The sequence below is a fragment of the Topomyia yanbarensis genome, chromosome 2 (genome assembly GCF_030247195.1).
Source record: "Topomyia yanbarensis strain Yona2022 chromosome 2, ASM3024719v1, whole genome shotgun sequence".
NCBI classification, from domain to species: domain Eukaryota; kingdom Metazoa; phylum Arthropoda; class Insecta; order Diptera; family Culicidae; genus Topomyia; species Topomyia yanbarensis.
This window is the reverse complement of record NC_080671.1, coordinates 386,792,158-386,808,935: the sequence shown is the minus strand read 5'-3', so window position 1 is coordinate 386,808,935 and position 16,778 is coordinate 386,792,158. Positions and strand designations below refer to the sequence as shown.

The 16,778-nt window shown below is 37.6% G+C and overlaps 1 protein-coding gene across 7 annotated transcripts in view; it reads right to left on the bottom strand.

The window, feature by feature from the left end:
• LOC131684722 (mucin-5AC) overlaps nucleotides 1–16,778 on the bottom strand; it is a 768,934-nt gene that overhangs the window by 716,892 nt on the left and 35,264 nt on the right. The window lies entirely within an intron of this gene.

Here is a 16,778-nt window from a genome sequence, read left to right as displayed (position 1 = left end):
CCTATATACATTTGTACAAGTCACTCAACGGCAGGCAAAGTTCATTCATTGTGACTCACTTCAGTCAAACGATAAGAGAGGATCATGCTGTGAGGATCGGACATGATACTTGCATGTATAAAAAGGGCACGAAGAGAGCCGGTAATAAAAAGAAAAAAATTAATGGCATTTCCAGTCGTGCGAGAGATGGAAAATTAAATGTACACAGAGAGTAATTGAAACCAGAAACGAAAATATGCGGTAGAGTCATTCGATAAAGCGATCGCTCTTGAAATCACTTTCCGTGAGTTGATTTTGAGGGATTTGGGAGAGGGTACTATTACTCGCGTTACTGGATCGCGGTTGGGGATACTGTCTTCCATGTGCGCGCGGTTTGCGCGCGCGCTCTCCGTCTCATGATAGATCTCTCGTGCACAGCAGTGCTACCAGAATTGTTTAAGAGCCAGTTTTTCAAAAGTGGGCTCCCGTTTGTTCGAGAGTTCGTATTGATGAGCTCCGACATCGATGGAAATTTTAGCATTCGTGGGATAGACTTTGTCCAAAAATAAGTACTTTAAGGGGATGGGGAGTAAAATTGGCATCGAGAAAGAAATACGTCGAAATTTCAAAATCTCTCTAACTCTGGATTAACTTGATAAAATTTAATTCTGTTTAGCGTTTCTGAAAGGGCTTTGAAAGGGGTTGAAAAAAGAATGTACTTTTTTCTGTCGAAGCAGGAATATAATATTTAACTTAAGTTCATTCCAAATATGCACGTATCAACGCTTTTAATCGGACGACGACCAGTGAGACAAATTAGTAAAAGTGTATCCGAATGATGATAAGTAAATTAAATTTTATTTAGTTTTGATCAGAGATCTCTCAGTAATGGTATTCTCACTCTACATACAATCAGCATACCACAGAGTTCATCCACTAGATTTACCATAATATTACATGTAACAATTCTTTTACTATCCAATAAAAATGATACAGTAAATTAACATTAAATATCAATACACGCCAAATTTACACTGAAATTTGCTGAAAACGTTGAAGTTAATTTGTTTCATTGTTTTTGTAATGTATCATAACATTAGACTTTATTGTAAATTATGGTCAAATTACTGTACCATCACAGTGAAAATAATGGATTTATTACTGCACATTTCTAGGCAGCATTATGGTAACAAATAGCAATCCTATGACGATAAACCTTGATCAGTCAGTACAGGGGTTAGTGCTAGATGAATGACCTAGGGATTGTATTTATAATGTAATTGGGGGCGAATTTTGTGTCAAAAGTGAAGGTCAAGTTGCATGTAGTACTACGGCTTTGCATTTATTAAGACACTATTAACTACGATTAAAAGCTTACTTTTAAGGATACAATGAAGGAATCCAAGCAAAATGCAACAAATATAATATGTTAAATAAAATGTTTATTTCATTATAATTTTCATTTTGTAGCGTTTGGTGGGGCAATGAGAGCGCAGATGATAGGAGGGGTAATGGAGAGCCAATGATAGGAAGGGGTAATGGCTGTATGGTCCATACAGACCACAAAAACGCCATGGCAGAGGATCAGAGTATGGGTTGGGGTAGGGTTAAGGAATTGATATATGCTTGACGAATAATTGCGCTGCAGAATGTGATGAACAGGTGAATTGAACAGCACTACTGTTGGCTGTTCAGATATAAAAATAATATATTTCTCCGTAACATTGATATCAAATATTTGTATTTTGTGATTATGTGATGTCAATTTATAAGTGCTGAAAAGTTCACTTTAGCACGTGGTGTTATCAAGTTTGCGAGATCGTGTGCGTGGGTGATCGCGAAGAGCTCAAGCGTTTCTATGTTTACGTGTTTGTCGCGTGTTTTAGCACGTATGTGACATGGCGTGTATAAATTCGATTTGGTAACCGTGGATCGTAAATAGGATACTTAATTTTCAGTGCGTGGTTGAGATTCTAGGGGGAGGGGCTGATTTCCCCTATATCACTAGAGTTCCCGGTTATGTCGCCATGGAACGTGTTGTATAATGGATATTAGCGTTATTTTTGATTGGTTCTAGAAACGAGTTGTAGAGATTATGATCGGTCGAAAACGGACATTTGTAGGCTCACGTTTGAGACCGCGTTTGTAAATTTATAAGTGCTAGACAATTCAATTTATCACCGTGTTTGAGAGATCGCGAGCGTAGGTATGCGTGGATGATCGCAATTACGAAAGCATATTATATCTTAATCATAATCAACCAGGGAGCACATCGTTTGGCATAAGTTTGTTAAGCAGAAGTTCATTTGACATACGTTCGTTTGACATAATGTTCATTTGCCATAATGGTCGTTTGGCATAATTTGAAATATATTAAATTCTCTTATATTAGGCGTTGAACCTAAAAGTCTCTAAAAGCGGCAGTCCTTGAAAAGGATTTTACACAATCTTCTTGAAAATCAATCTATTGAGGGCATTGTTACTGGTTGATTTTAGTGAAGATTTGGCAAAGGATGTGCGAAAAAACGGCTTTTTTCGTTTTCAAAAATGACGCCTTTCGTGGCTTACTCAGTTAAACCTTAACAGTCCGAAACGGAACGCAAAACTCGACATTTTTAACCGATTTTGGGTACTGTTTTGGATTCTGCCACCTGCGCACTCTAAGGAGCCCGACTGTGGAAAATATTCTTCTACATGTTTTCGGTTCGTTATATCCAAATGTCGTACGATGAAACTTTGGTTGGAGTAAGCCTTTCGCACGTAGATATCGTATATCTTCGGGGATTCGATTTCGACGTTGATTATCTTTGCCACAAATACTGCTTGTTAATCTCTTCTGCGTTGCTCCAACGAGTCAAAATTGGTCAGGTACAGAGGAGTAGCCTGATATATTTCGATATCCTGAATACATGGAGCTGTCTTCTACTAAGTTTTTTTGTAATAGTATTCTCGAAATAGAGTTGAGCCGGAGACTCCCGTATTTGGGGGCGATCTCCGGGCCTCCGGGTTTTACGTTAATTGCTCCGGGTTAGGCGATGAAGGATAACAGTTATGTGTCCAACAAAAAACACCTTCAATAGGCCAACGAGGGTACCCGGGTACCCACAAATTGAAATGCTCATAACTATGGCTTCCTTTAACCGATTTGGGCACTTTTAGATATTTTGGATTCAGGAACTCGTCCACTTTTTGATTCTGTACAACAGAACCGGATTTCCGGAGTAATGTTCCAGTACTAGGATATGATTTGTAAATTTTAATAATGTACTAGCAATATGAGTATCAAAACTCTTCAAATCGTTTCGGAAGTCTGTTTTTTACTGTTACGGGACCCTATGGCAATTTGAAAAATGGAATTGGAATGGAATGGTCATTCACGGCCCCACGGGAACCTGCTCCGGAATGTCCGTTCCGGAGTCAAATCACCAAATGGTTCCAAAACCACGAAATACAGCCTACTGATGCAATTCCAAGAATTTTGATACTCATATTGCTAGTATTCCATTGAAGTTCGCAAATAGTACCCCAGTACTGGAACCTGCTTCCGGAAACCCGGATTCTCGGGAACCGAATGAAGTAACCCCATTCATTTTCACCAAGTCCAAAAGTGGATGAGTTCCTGAATCCAAAACGGCCAAAAGTATCGAAATCGGTTGGTTCCCGATCAGAAACACATAACAGAAATATTTCAAAACTATATCTCTCATTGTTACTTGTTATAAATTTTTGTTATTTTAACTACTAACGAGACCTAATTTATAACACAATATGATACAAAAATTGTGTTCTGATATAATCTTGTTATTTCATTCTGATCGGGATATTACCTTAGTCACGGGTATTTTAGTTTTGTGGGTACCCGGGTACCCACGTCGGCCTGTTACGTAGTAAAAAAATTCAGGAGCCCCTCCTCACTCCCACCCTTACTATATCAACAATATTATTAACCCAAAAGCTTGACTTAGTGAAGTTCTAAGATGTCACAAAGTTTCAATTTCCAGCTATGGATAATACATAGGAATTTAATTAATTGAAACTTAAAAAGGTACCCGGGTACCGCGTCGGACACACAACGGATAATTTAGTTTTTATACGTTTTCTCTGGGAATGTTTCTTACAATAACACATCCTCCATTGGTTCACTTTGTTTGAGATTCTGTTGAATGTAGTTAGTTTCTTTCATAACTTCTCCAGTTAGTTGTGGAGGAAAGCAATGCTCGTTCGGCTTATCATCCACAGCGAAAGTGGCTGTCGTTGGATTCTTGGCAGCTAATCGAGGGTGCACAATTTTAAACTTAACTAAACCGACAGATCCGTTCACAAATACCCATAGTTTAAATGTGAACGGCACAGAGCGGTTTTGAGTATTATGCTTTGGTAAAATATTTCTTAAATTGTTACACTGACGGAATAAAGAAGAACCGAAAGAAAGGTCTGTTTTTACGCATTAGGTAATAGAAACAACAAAGTGTTCCAAAATCTTATGTAACAATCGCTTTGATTGTCTGTAAATGGTCGTGTTTCTCACGAAGTACTTCCTAAGTTTAAAATAAAATCTCCGGGTCAAAGTGTTTAGAGGTGGCAATCTTATAAACATAATTCCTTCGTAAAAATACTGATCTGAATTGCACCCTAGAGACGACCGAATAATCGCTACATTGTAAAAGGATGAAAAAACGTAGTCTTTTGCAAATCGTCGCCAACCGCTAGCATGGAGCGATGCAAATGAATGTTTATGGCTCCAAAATGTAGCTGAGGTTCCAACCTTTAATCGATAAGTTCTTTCACATTTACCTATCCAAAAGGCGATTTGCTTGGGTTGGGTCGATACCCCCGGAGTTCCCCTTTTCAATTTATTCATGTTATTAATTTGATTCATTTTATTCATTTCATTCATTTTATTTGTATTATTCATTTTGCTCATTTCGTTTATTTTTTTGTGGAATTTATTTTATTCAATTTAACCGTTTCATTCATTTTATATTTTAATTCATTTTATTTATATTGTTCATTTTATTAATTTAATTAATTTTATTAATTTTGCTATTTTCATAAATATTCCTAATTTTCGAAATTTTGTTCATACAATATAATTTATTCAAGCAATTCAATTAATATAATTAATTTTTAATTCTTTTAACTGATTTAATTAATACAATTCATTTAATTGATTTAATTAATTTACTGCATTTTACGCATTTTATTCATTCCCTTAATTTCCTTCGTTTTACTATTTTTTCAATTTACACACATTATTCAGTTTCTTCATTTTATTAATATTATTAATTCTGTTCAATCTTTTTATTGAAATTGAAATGAACCCATGTTGTTAATTTGACTCAATTGAATTCATTCTATGATTTGGGTCATTAAGACATATGCTGTTCTTGATTTTTTTCCGATGCAGCTGACGCTTTTTTGCACGAAAAAAAATAAAAAAAATTATAAAATTGAATCATCACGACCACATCTTCCATTGAAGTACCTTGATCCCTATCCTTTTGCCGGGACAACTGTCAAAAATGCTAACCCATGGCTGAATTCACTGTCAAGGAAGATCGATAGTGTCAAACGAGAACATGTTTACATTTTTTTTTATAAAACCAATTAAAAATCATTCTGAAGTTTTAAAGATTGAACATACATATTGTCATATTTAGAAAGATGAGTTCTATCGGTTTATGAAATAAAAGGATAATTTTATTTTCATTTAGTGAACCAATTTGGTTACTTTATTTTGAACATTTCTTATTTTCCATTGAATGAGCTGAACTAATTTGATTTTACTATTTTATTAATTGGGTTTTAATTGATAATTCTACTCATTTTATGAATTTGATTACTTTTTTTATTTTCTGCGATATAATTTTTTAATTAATTTTATTCGTTTATTGATTTTGAATAATTTATTCAGCTTTTTTCAAGGTTTTATTAATGCAGGACTAAAAACTATGTTTATCGCACCTCTAGTTGGGTGCCTGCTTCGCATGAGTTCTACAAACTAATGAATGATCCAAGAGTGATATGTGTAAGAAATATCTCATCTCACTGCTTGGTGGATTAAGTCGGTGTTTAAAGCATAAATTCTAACTATTTTCCTTCAGTTTATATTTATTCTGGATAAACATATTTGTTGCAGAAACCTACCGTAATTGATTTTCGATATTCAAATGCGAAGCCTATATTATTCATTATTTGTAGAGGAACATGGGGTGACTTGACCAGATTTTCAGTTAAACCTCCGAAAATCTCTAAAAAAGTTTTCCATCCTTCAAAAATCATTGGAATGAAATGTGCAGCAGTATTGTGCGTATTTATGAACTTTTTTGCAGAATTTTTAGTTTAATTTTTCTAACTTTTTAAAAGTTATAGACCAAGACCTGGGGTAACTTGACCAAGAGCACGGTGTGTTTGGTAGAACAACGTTATGCAATAAAATTCGGCAACTCTAAAACTTCAGTATATGAAAGAATGAACTGTCCTCCTTCATTTGCAACCAATTTAAAAATAATCCGTCGGGGGGTCTAGAGCAACTTTTTTGGAGTTTTTTTTTCGTGAAAACAGGTTTTATATTGGAACTAGTTCACAACAAGAAAAGGGGGCGATGGGGGAGCAGATTCATTCAAGAATACATATGTTATCCCCGAGATCAAGCGAAGAAATGAAAAAGGAGTGAAGGATATATTATTGGAAAAGCTATCTTGGAAAAGAGCATTAATATAGTACAAGTTTGGTACGCACTTATCTATCCCCTTATGCCAAAGACATCAATGGTGCCCTATACCATGTGGAATTTGGAATTATACTTTTCTATAAGGCTACAAGGTGACACTTTTCAAGCATTCAAATACTTCTGAATGCACCGTTCATCTAAACACAACTGTTAGGCAAATAAAATAAATGCGTGGAAATTGATTTACAAACCCACTAGACCTCCTTTTAAACTAACTTAGACATAACTTCGTCAAAATCTTAAACAGCTTTCCAGGTTTCAAATCGATTTACAGTTATTAACAAAGTTGTAGACAATTAAATTATCAATCAGATTCTCACTTTTATTGTTGTTCGAATGTCTAAAGCACCATCTAGGGGCAGAAATGTCAACTAGTTCCAACATAAAACCTATGTTTTCACGAAAAAATCTTCAAAAAAGTTGCTCTGGACCCCCCGGCGAAATATTTTGAAATTGGTTGCAAATGAAAGAGGATAGTCCATTCTTTAATATCCTGAAGTTTCAGAAATACTGATTTTTTTGCATAAAGTTGTTGAAAAATAGACACCGTGAGAGAGTTTTGAAAAAACAGAGCTAAAAATAATGGCATTAACCATGCTGGAATAATTTTTTCCACATTGTCGAGATCCTTAGGTACCAATAAAAATGCTAACTTTGAATGTTCACACGTCACGAAATCAGCCATATAATGGCTAACTTTGTTTACTAATATTATAAAGATATAGACTGGCGTTCAAGGTGGGATCCCTTTGTGACGTCATTAACATTAAAACTGTGTACTACAGAATAGTAAATATTAGATTTTTTTATATTTATTCTGTTTATTTCTACATGTTCAAGTCTCCCCATAAAATCTTGGTCAAGTCTACCCAACAAAAGTAAACTGGAATTATTTAGAATGAAGTGAAGACATTTTTTTCATTCGAAAAATGATTTGTTTTCCCGCAATATCGCCAAATCCGTTACATACAAAAATTGGTTGATCGCATTTTCGATTTCAGAAAGCCATTTTACTATGTAAATTATAGAAAAAAATCGGGATACAATTTACTGTAAAGTAGTGTATCATAAAATAATATTTTTTTGTTTTTTGTTATGATTTCTCACAAATTTTACCCTGCATCAATTCAAATCAACGCATTAAATATTTGAACGTCAGTGTCCTTCCATACTTTTTCGTCAGGGGGAAAACCTAGGGGCAGATCACTTGTGATGCATTTTTAAAAATCAGCGAAATTAAATGCATTTATTTCCATCAAAATAAAAGTTCATAATGTATTTTGCGTTGCGTGCAATGTTGTTTGCGTTGCGTGTAAGACGTCAAAACCCTACAGAAAAACTAGCCCTACATTTAACAAAACGTCGAACAAAGTGGATCAGCGTAGGACGTTTGTTAAACAAACTTTTTTGCGAGGCAGTGCAAAGCTGATGCAAAAATGGAAATTAAATGCATTTTTTTCAATTTGATGTAAATTTGTTATACATTCTTATGGCGATTTCGCTTGAACCTGAAACTGAGTCAGGTTCTAACCCCAACCGCTGTCAGTTCATACATTTTGACAGCAGTTGGGATTAGGAACTGACTCAGTTTCGCCTCAAACGAAAACCACATTAGAGTGATCTGCCCCTAGGGGAAAACTCATTTTTAAAAAGGTTTGGTGAAAATTTATGAATATGAAATCAGTTAACTTTACGTTTAGATATAAAATAGTAACACATATGCTTGAGAAAATCACGTACCTACCAGAATCGTAAACTCAAAATGCTCGTTGTATTTTAATTTGAAAATCTTTTCAATTAGTTTTCTTAGAATTAAAGTCTACTCTTCCAGCCATGTCGGCGAGAAATCTGGCAGCCTTGCCCTCGCCTTATAACCCGATATGTACAGCCATATCGAACTGAGCGACTCGAGGGAGAGAACCCCGCGATCAGAGCACGTAATGAAATGCTGAAAGCAGAATTTATAAACGAAACGGAATCAAAATAGGCACAATAAAAGAAGACAGTTGCCGGTATGGTTGGGAACTGAGTGTGCGAAGCGATTTTGGAGCTCCACTTGAAGCTTACGGAAGATGAACGAGGGGATGGATGACCGGGATTGATGAAGGAAAAAAAACGGAGCATCTGGATCGCACATTGAATAATAAGCTTGCACACTCACCAGCTGCTGCCGATGCTCGGCGATGGATACGATGGTGAAAGAATATGAGTGCTTTGCTTTTGATTGAGTTGAGATGCATACACTGGTATCCACAGACCGATTTTAGAAAGTGCTAATTTGACTAATTGTACTCTACTCCTGTTGGCTGGCAACAGAACAACGACGCGACGCTGAACGTAATCGCATTGCATTGGACGCTCGGTTATCACTGGTGGTCATGTGCGCGAGGGAAGGGAATGAATTCACCGCTGTAAAACCGGAATGACCTGCCTATGGGCAAACGAATAAGCGGATGGAACAACTAGGTCAGTTTCTTTGGAGTCAAAAGTAGAACGGGGTGGATCGATCGCTTCAGGGAATCGATAAACGTCAGCCAGGGGACGTCTGGGATCTGGTAGAGTATGGGGGAGTTCAGCTGTGAAAGACGAATGTGTACTGCGGTAGGTAGGTATATCCAGTTCATATCAATGCGCTTACTGGAAGAGTTAATGTAACTGTCTTTGCTGGAATGCAATCGACAGCAAATGAACGACAGGCAGGAGTGTCGTTAGTAATCAATAAAGTGGGAGAATCAGTAGATGTCTCTTCCAACGGCGAGTTTTCTGTGTTGTTGTACATACTATAAATAACTAAGTATTATAAAAGTTCAGTGTAGAACTTCTGGCAACTTCAAAGTTAGTTAGAAGCTCCATGGCGTTTTGAAAAATACTACATTTATTGACATCAAAAATATAAAGTCGGGGGAAAAATCAATTGAATCAAAGAGAATCGTATCCAGACGCTCCTATCACTACAGAGGCGTGTTATTATTACGCCAATGGAACAACTAAAAAATGAAACCAGAAATAACTTTTTCGTCCGATGGTCAGTAAACCATTATATTATTAATTTGTAGCCGAAGAACACAACAAAAATCCGTTTGTAAAACTAAACACATAATAATGTTGGTACTGTTCAGAACGCTAAGAATAATAAGATAAAACTAAGCTTTGTAAACAAACTTTTGTTATGCTGATTTCTCTTAATTTGTTATAATTTTTGAAATTGATTCTACCAAGGATAAAGATGTTAATTCATGTGTATTTTCATGAAATTCAACTCGGCAGCGGAATAATGAACGAAATAAGTTTGTTTACAAAAATCTCATTGGCCCTTTTGAAGAATTAATATTGAAATAGTAATTTCGTTTTTCGGATCTAGCGTCGATCCGGCTCTAGCTTAGTCCTGTCACTAAGTTGGTATTGGATTCTGATGAGACTAAGTCGAAACACCAATTCCACAGCTAATTTAGTAAAACAGTGATTGTTCCAGGATTCATGGCATTTTATTCACGAATTTGGCAGTAATTTGTTTTGCATACATTGCCAAAAATCTATTAAAACTACAAAATCAATTTAAAATCACGCATGTTTTTATTACTTTCAAAACAACGGATCAGGTACATTATGATTTTTTTTGTCCTTCCAAACAGATTTTAGCTTGTGTAACGCAAGATTAGAAAAGAGACGAAATTGTTTAACTGTAGAAATTATATAAAAAAGATGGTGGCTTAGACTTCGACTGTTTCGATTGCTCTGATTAGAAGATTTCTGGTGTCTACGATTCAACTAGATATTTCCTAAAATCCCCAACTTTTTTCGTATTATCTAAAACCCCATCCCATCTGGTGTTTATCTAACTGATGGCCAAAATCAAGCTAATGGAGTGTTTTTCCTCTCCTCATAGTCCAATCATCTTCCTCATCTACAGCGTCGGTTTTCTCCCTATGCTTTATTTCGGTGCCGTGCAGTGAGGCACTTGCCCGATTCGCACATTCATATTCAAATCGATTGAATTTTTTTACCTTTTTTCCGCGGCCGTTGTTTCACTAGGTATCCCCCATCCGACGTTAAATAACACATAATACCCACCACACACCGCCTCTGCTGCCTCGAGCTGCCACAGTTCCGACCAACCAAACAATAATGGCGCTGATGTTGATAGACGGACGGCAAGAGTGCAAACGTGGAAAATGGAAATGAACCCAACTTTATGCACTGCCATAATACTCGCAGCCAACCGCGAGCGCCATCTTCGCCATCGCATCGCGCCGGATTCCGCATGGTGCTGACGGATATCATAGGCTTGCGGCTTTTCTACTCTTCGGTACGTGATTGCAAGCAGCCCAATTTGCCTCGACGGAAACACCTGTCGTGTGTATTTTGCTGATTGTTAAAATGATACACATATGGAGCAGCACATTTTCGGGTGCTGCTTTTTATTTAGTGGTTTCATTTCACCCGATTCGGTGAAGTTCACATTACTTAGCACGGCACACACACACTCGCGTAGCGGAAGCAGGGGGTTATGACGTCAACTGCCTAAAAAGTGGGGCACTTTTTGATGTTTCGGTTGCGAAACGCATATTTCGAAATTGAGTGCATTGTTACGCTTCTATTGCATCCTAATGGACTGGAGAGTGAACAATTAAACAACACAAATTCACAAGCACAAAGTTGTTTAACAAAGTTTGGCCAATCGTTTGAAATGCTGCGCGATTACTGAGCATGATTGCATTTTGAATGGTCATAACATTGATGCTAATTTTTTCTCAGAATTCTTCGCAGGCAATTTAGGATTTTAACGTTCTTTTTTATATTATAAGTGTTATTCTTTTAACCGATTATTAGACTTATTCAAATGCCGTTGGATGAGCCAAAATCAAACGGATTGAAGTAGAAAGAGGCACTCTATAATGTACTGATCAAAATAGCGCTCGAAGGCGCGATCTTATGTGTTTCTTGGCTTCGCGGATGGCATAAACATCATTGGCATTGATCGCAGTGCTGTGGAAGAGGCATTTTGCCTTTCAAATGGAAGGCTGCGAGAATCTGATTGACTGTAAAGTCTGACAAGTACAAGTACAAGTACAAGTACATGGTAGCTGGTAGAGAACAAGGCAGTCCGAACGGTTTGATTCCGAGGTGTAATTCGATGGGGCACAAGGCTGTGGACGAACTCGCTTATCTTGGAACACTAGTAACATGTGATAACGATGATATCCGCGAGGTAAAAAAGCGTGTTGTCGCTGCGAACTATCTATGGTTTACGTAGTCAGGTATAGTCCCGTACCCTACAGACGCGCACGAAATTTGATCTATACAAATCGCTGATACTCCCTTTCGCTGCGTGGCCATGAATGATGGAAGTGTTGAAGGAAGCAGTTTATCGAAATTCGATGTGTTTTAGTGAAGAATTCTGCGTTCAAAACTTGGCGGCGCAGTTGAAAATGGAGAATTGCACAGACGCATGAACCACGAACTGTATCTAGAACACAAACATGCGGACGTTGGAAGACTGATAAAACACGGCAGATTACAGTGGGTTGGACATGTAGTACGAATGCCGGGCGTTTTTTTACGAGGTATTTTTTACGTGGATTTTCCAATTAACGCGGTTTTTTACGCGGATTTTCCAATTAACGGGGTTTTTGCAAAAATAGTCCTTTTGAATGCAAAAGACTTGAAAGATTTTCGAAAAGATTGTAGAGACGGGTCTGGAAGACTCCTTATGGCCCGCACCTCAACAATATGGACTTGACGAGTAGGTGCCAGAAATATGGGTATTTTCGGAATGGTCTTGATGAGTAGGTGCAAGAAATTTATGTTTGACGCCATTTTGAAATCCAAGATGGCGACTTTCGGTTTAGCGAAATTTGCTATATCAGTCAGGAATCAGTAGCGTCTGGCTCAAATGGCATGTTCCCCATCAGTGACATGGTGACTTACGGTTTAGCGAAATCGTTATAACCCAATCAATATGGGTATATTCGGAATGGTTTTGACAAGTAGGTGCAAGAAATGTTTTGGTTGATACCATTTTGAAATCCAAGATGGCGACATTCGGTTTAGCGAAATTTGCCATGACCCAATCAATACGGATATTTTCGGAATGGTCTTGAAGAGTAAGTGCCAGAAATTGATTTTTGACGTCATTTTGAAATCAAAGATGGCGACTTCCGGTTTGTCTAAAACCGCTATAACCCAATCAACATGGGTATTTCTGGAAGTTGAAGTTGTAGTACAAATAGTTTAAATTAAACAGTTGAATTTACTTGAATTTAAGCAATGTGTTTAATTTGAATCAATTCCAACCCCCAAATCACACCACATACGTCTCTTTCTTCTCTCACTTCCATTCTGACTGCACTCTTCTGCATGAACACATAAAAATATTTTGCAATTCGCTGGTTTATGAGTGGATCTTATATTTGAGGATGTTTTGGATGATTGCCCAGATTTTTCATGCGGGAATTTCGGTGCACCGGAAATACTCATATTGATTGGATTACAGCGAATTGTAGTAAACCGGAAGTCGCCATCTTGGATTTCAACATCGCATCAAACATAAATTTCTGGTACCTACTCGTTAAGACCATTCCGAAAATATCCATATCGCATAGCGAATTTCGCTAAACCGGAAGCCGCCATCTTGGATTTCAAAATAGCGTCAAACATAAATTTTTGGCACCTACTCGTCAAGACCATTCCGAAAATACCCATATTGATTGGGTTACAGCGATTTTCGCTAAACCGGAAGTCACCATCTTGGATTTCAAAATGGCGTCAAACATAAATTTCTCGCACCTACTCGTCAAGACCATTCCGAAAATACCCATATTGTTGAGATGCGGGCCATAAGCAGTCCAGACCCATCTCTTTCATCTTTCCGAAAATCTTCTAAGTCTTTTGCATTCAAAAGGACTTGAAATATTTTTTGCAAAAACCGTGTTAATTGCGAAATCCGCGCAAAAAAAACTGCCAAAATTTTTCTAAGTTCTTTGCATTTAAAAGGACTTAGAATTTTTTTCAGGAAAAAGTCTAAGTCTGTTGCATTTAAAAGGATTTTTTTTTTCAGGAAAAAGTCTAAGTCTTTTGCTTTTAAAAGGACTTAGAATATTTTTGCAAAAACCGTGTTAATTGCGAAATCCGTGCAAAAAAACTTCCAAAAATATCTTTTGCTGAGAGATTTTTTTTACGCGGATTTTCGAATTATTCGGTTTTTTTACGCGGATTTTAAAATTAACGCAGTTTTTTACGCGGATTTTCCAATTAACGTGTTTTTTTTACGCGGTACGTATCCCCCGCGTAAAAAAACCTGGGTGTAGTTTAAAAATGTCAAATCCTACAAAAAATGTTGTAGGAGTGATATTCACAAAATTAGTGGAATTTTTGAATAAAAATATTGAAAAAAAATTTCATCGACTCCTACACTGAAAAAATCGATTTTAAAAATTTATAGTAAGACCAGAGTTTAGAGTCCAGAATCCAGAGTTTAGATTCGATAATACAGAGTTTAGATTTCATAGTCCACGACCGGAACCCAGAGTCCCGAGGAGAGAGCCCAGAGTTTGGAGTCCAGAAACCAGAGTCCCGAGTGCAGAGTGCATAGTCCAGAGTTTAGAGTCCACAGTTCAGAGTCCAAAGTACAGAATCAAGACCCAGAATCCATAGCATAGAGACCACAGTCCAGAGTCCATAGCATAGAATGTCGAGGCGAGAGCTCAGAATCCAGAGTTAAGAATACATAGTCCAGAGTTCAGAGTGCAGAAAACAAAGTCGAGACTCCTGGGTCCAGAGACCAGAGCCAACAGTTCTCAATCCAAATTAGTGATACCAGAATCCAGAGCCCGAAATACTTAACCCAAAATACTGAGGCAAGAGTTCAGACTCCAGAGAACAGAGCCCAGAACCCAAAGGCCAGAATCCACAGTTCATAACACAGAATCTCGAGGCGAGAGTTTAGAATCCAGAACACAGCATGAAGAGTGCAGCATACAAAACTCAAAGTCCAGAATCTAAAGCTCTGAGTCCAGAGACGAGAATCCTGAGACCACAGCTCAGAGTACAGAGACCGAAGTCCTCAACCCAAAGTACTGAATCCAGTGTCCCGAGTTCAGAGCCCAGAGACCAGAAGCCTCAACCCAAAATACTGAGCCCAGTGTCCCGAGTTCAGAACCCAGAGACCAGAAACCAGAGTCCCGAGGAAATAGCCCACAGTCCAGAATCCAAAGACCCGAGTGTAGAGCCTACTGTTCAGAGACCAGAGTCTAGAGCTCAGATTCCAGAGTGAATGATTAGGACCCCAGATACCAGAGCCCATGGTTCAGAGTCCAAAGTGCATAGTACAGGAATTCGAGGCCAGCGCCAAGAGTCCATCATCCAGCGATACGAGTCCAGAATCTAAAGTTCAGTGTCCATACTCCAGAGACCAGAACCTAGAATCCAGAGTCGCGAGGGGAGAGCCAAGAGTCTAGAATCCAGAGTCCTTAGTGCAGATTCCAGTGTTCAGAGTCCCGACTTCAGAATCTATAACCTAGAGTTCAGATTCCAGAGCCCAGAATCAAGATCCAGAGATCATAGTTCAGGGTCCAGAGTCCATCAGAATATCGAGAGAAGAACCCGGTTTCCAGAATCCAGCGTGAGGAGTGCAGAGTCCAGCGTTCACAGTCTAGAATCTAGACTGACTGGGTATTTTCGGCATGGTCTTGACGAGTAAGTGCCAGAAATTTATGACTGACGCCATATTGAAATCGAAGATTGCGACTTCCGGACGTAAAACATTACGACTACACTTCGGATTGTTTATCTTTGCACAGCATTTGATACTGTTTAACTTTGATTTGTACAATTGATACATAATAGACTGATTTAAGGCGTTAGTTTTATAGTACTGTTATTTGGTAAAATGAGCATTGATGCAGGTATGGTACAGGTAACCAGGGTAATATGCCAAACGAGTACAAAATTTGTTACTGATACTTTTTGCATGTATCAGGCAACAAGCAGTTGGGAAATTGGATTCTGAGATTATTATGACTTTAATTGGTTTAGTTTTCGATAAAAATACGCTGAAAAAAATCAGTTTGGACAAGGAAAAGTTCCTTTCAAATATCATTTTCTCCTTGAAATTGCCCAACTTGAATTTTTGACGGTTGGTAGGGAACATAATTACCTATCTTGGAACAAAATTTCATCCAAATCGAAGATGGGATTTTTTTGTAAATCGACTTTAATCTGGACTTTAATGTAAAAATCACTTTGTCATTTTTAGACTATAGCGATTTGAAAAAATTGGTAAAAAAGTTTTACCCTTTTCAAAAGACAGTCTAGATCATTTTTGGAAAAACAAAGTATGCTTTTTGTGACAAAGTTCTCATGTACTGAAAGTTTCATTAAAATCTAAGAGGGTGCTGCCAACATTTGCTCGAGTTGGCGCGAAATTCGTCAATACCGAGATATGAATGCACGATACATTCCCGTTAAATAATATTACTTATTTTAGAGCATGTCGCACTACAGAAACGTGCATATCAATTCGATTTAATATTGTGGTAATTTCTATTTGGACTTGACGAGTCGACCAGTCCTATTCTTAGATTACGAAAACGAACATGTGGCGCCATTTTTAAATCCAAGATGGCAACTTCCGATTGAGCAGAATTATCTGCAATTCTACCATTATCGGGTAATATCGAAAAAAGGATGACGAGTAGATAACGAAAATTGATGTTTGACGCCATGGTAATATTTAAGATGGTGACGTCCGATTGAGAAAAATCCTCCATAGCACAATCAATAAGAATATTTTCGAAATTGATTTCAGGTGATATCATAAAATCCAAGCTTGTGATTTCCGGTCAAGCAAAAGTTTCTATAACCATATCAATATGGATACTTTCGGAATGGTGTTGACGAGTGGATCTTTAAAGATGTGTGGCAAGTGACTAACGAAGAGCTCAAAAGAAGCGTTGATGCGACTAAAATTAAAGAAAACCCCCGATCCGGACGGAATACCAAACATGGCGCTGAAAGCTGCGATCCTGGTATATCCGAACATGTTCAGGGTGATGTTGCAGAAGTGTCT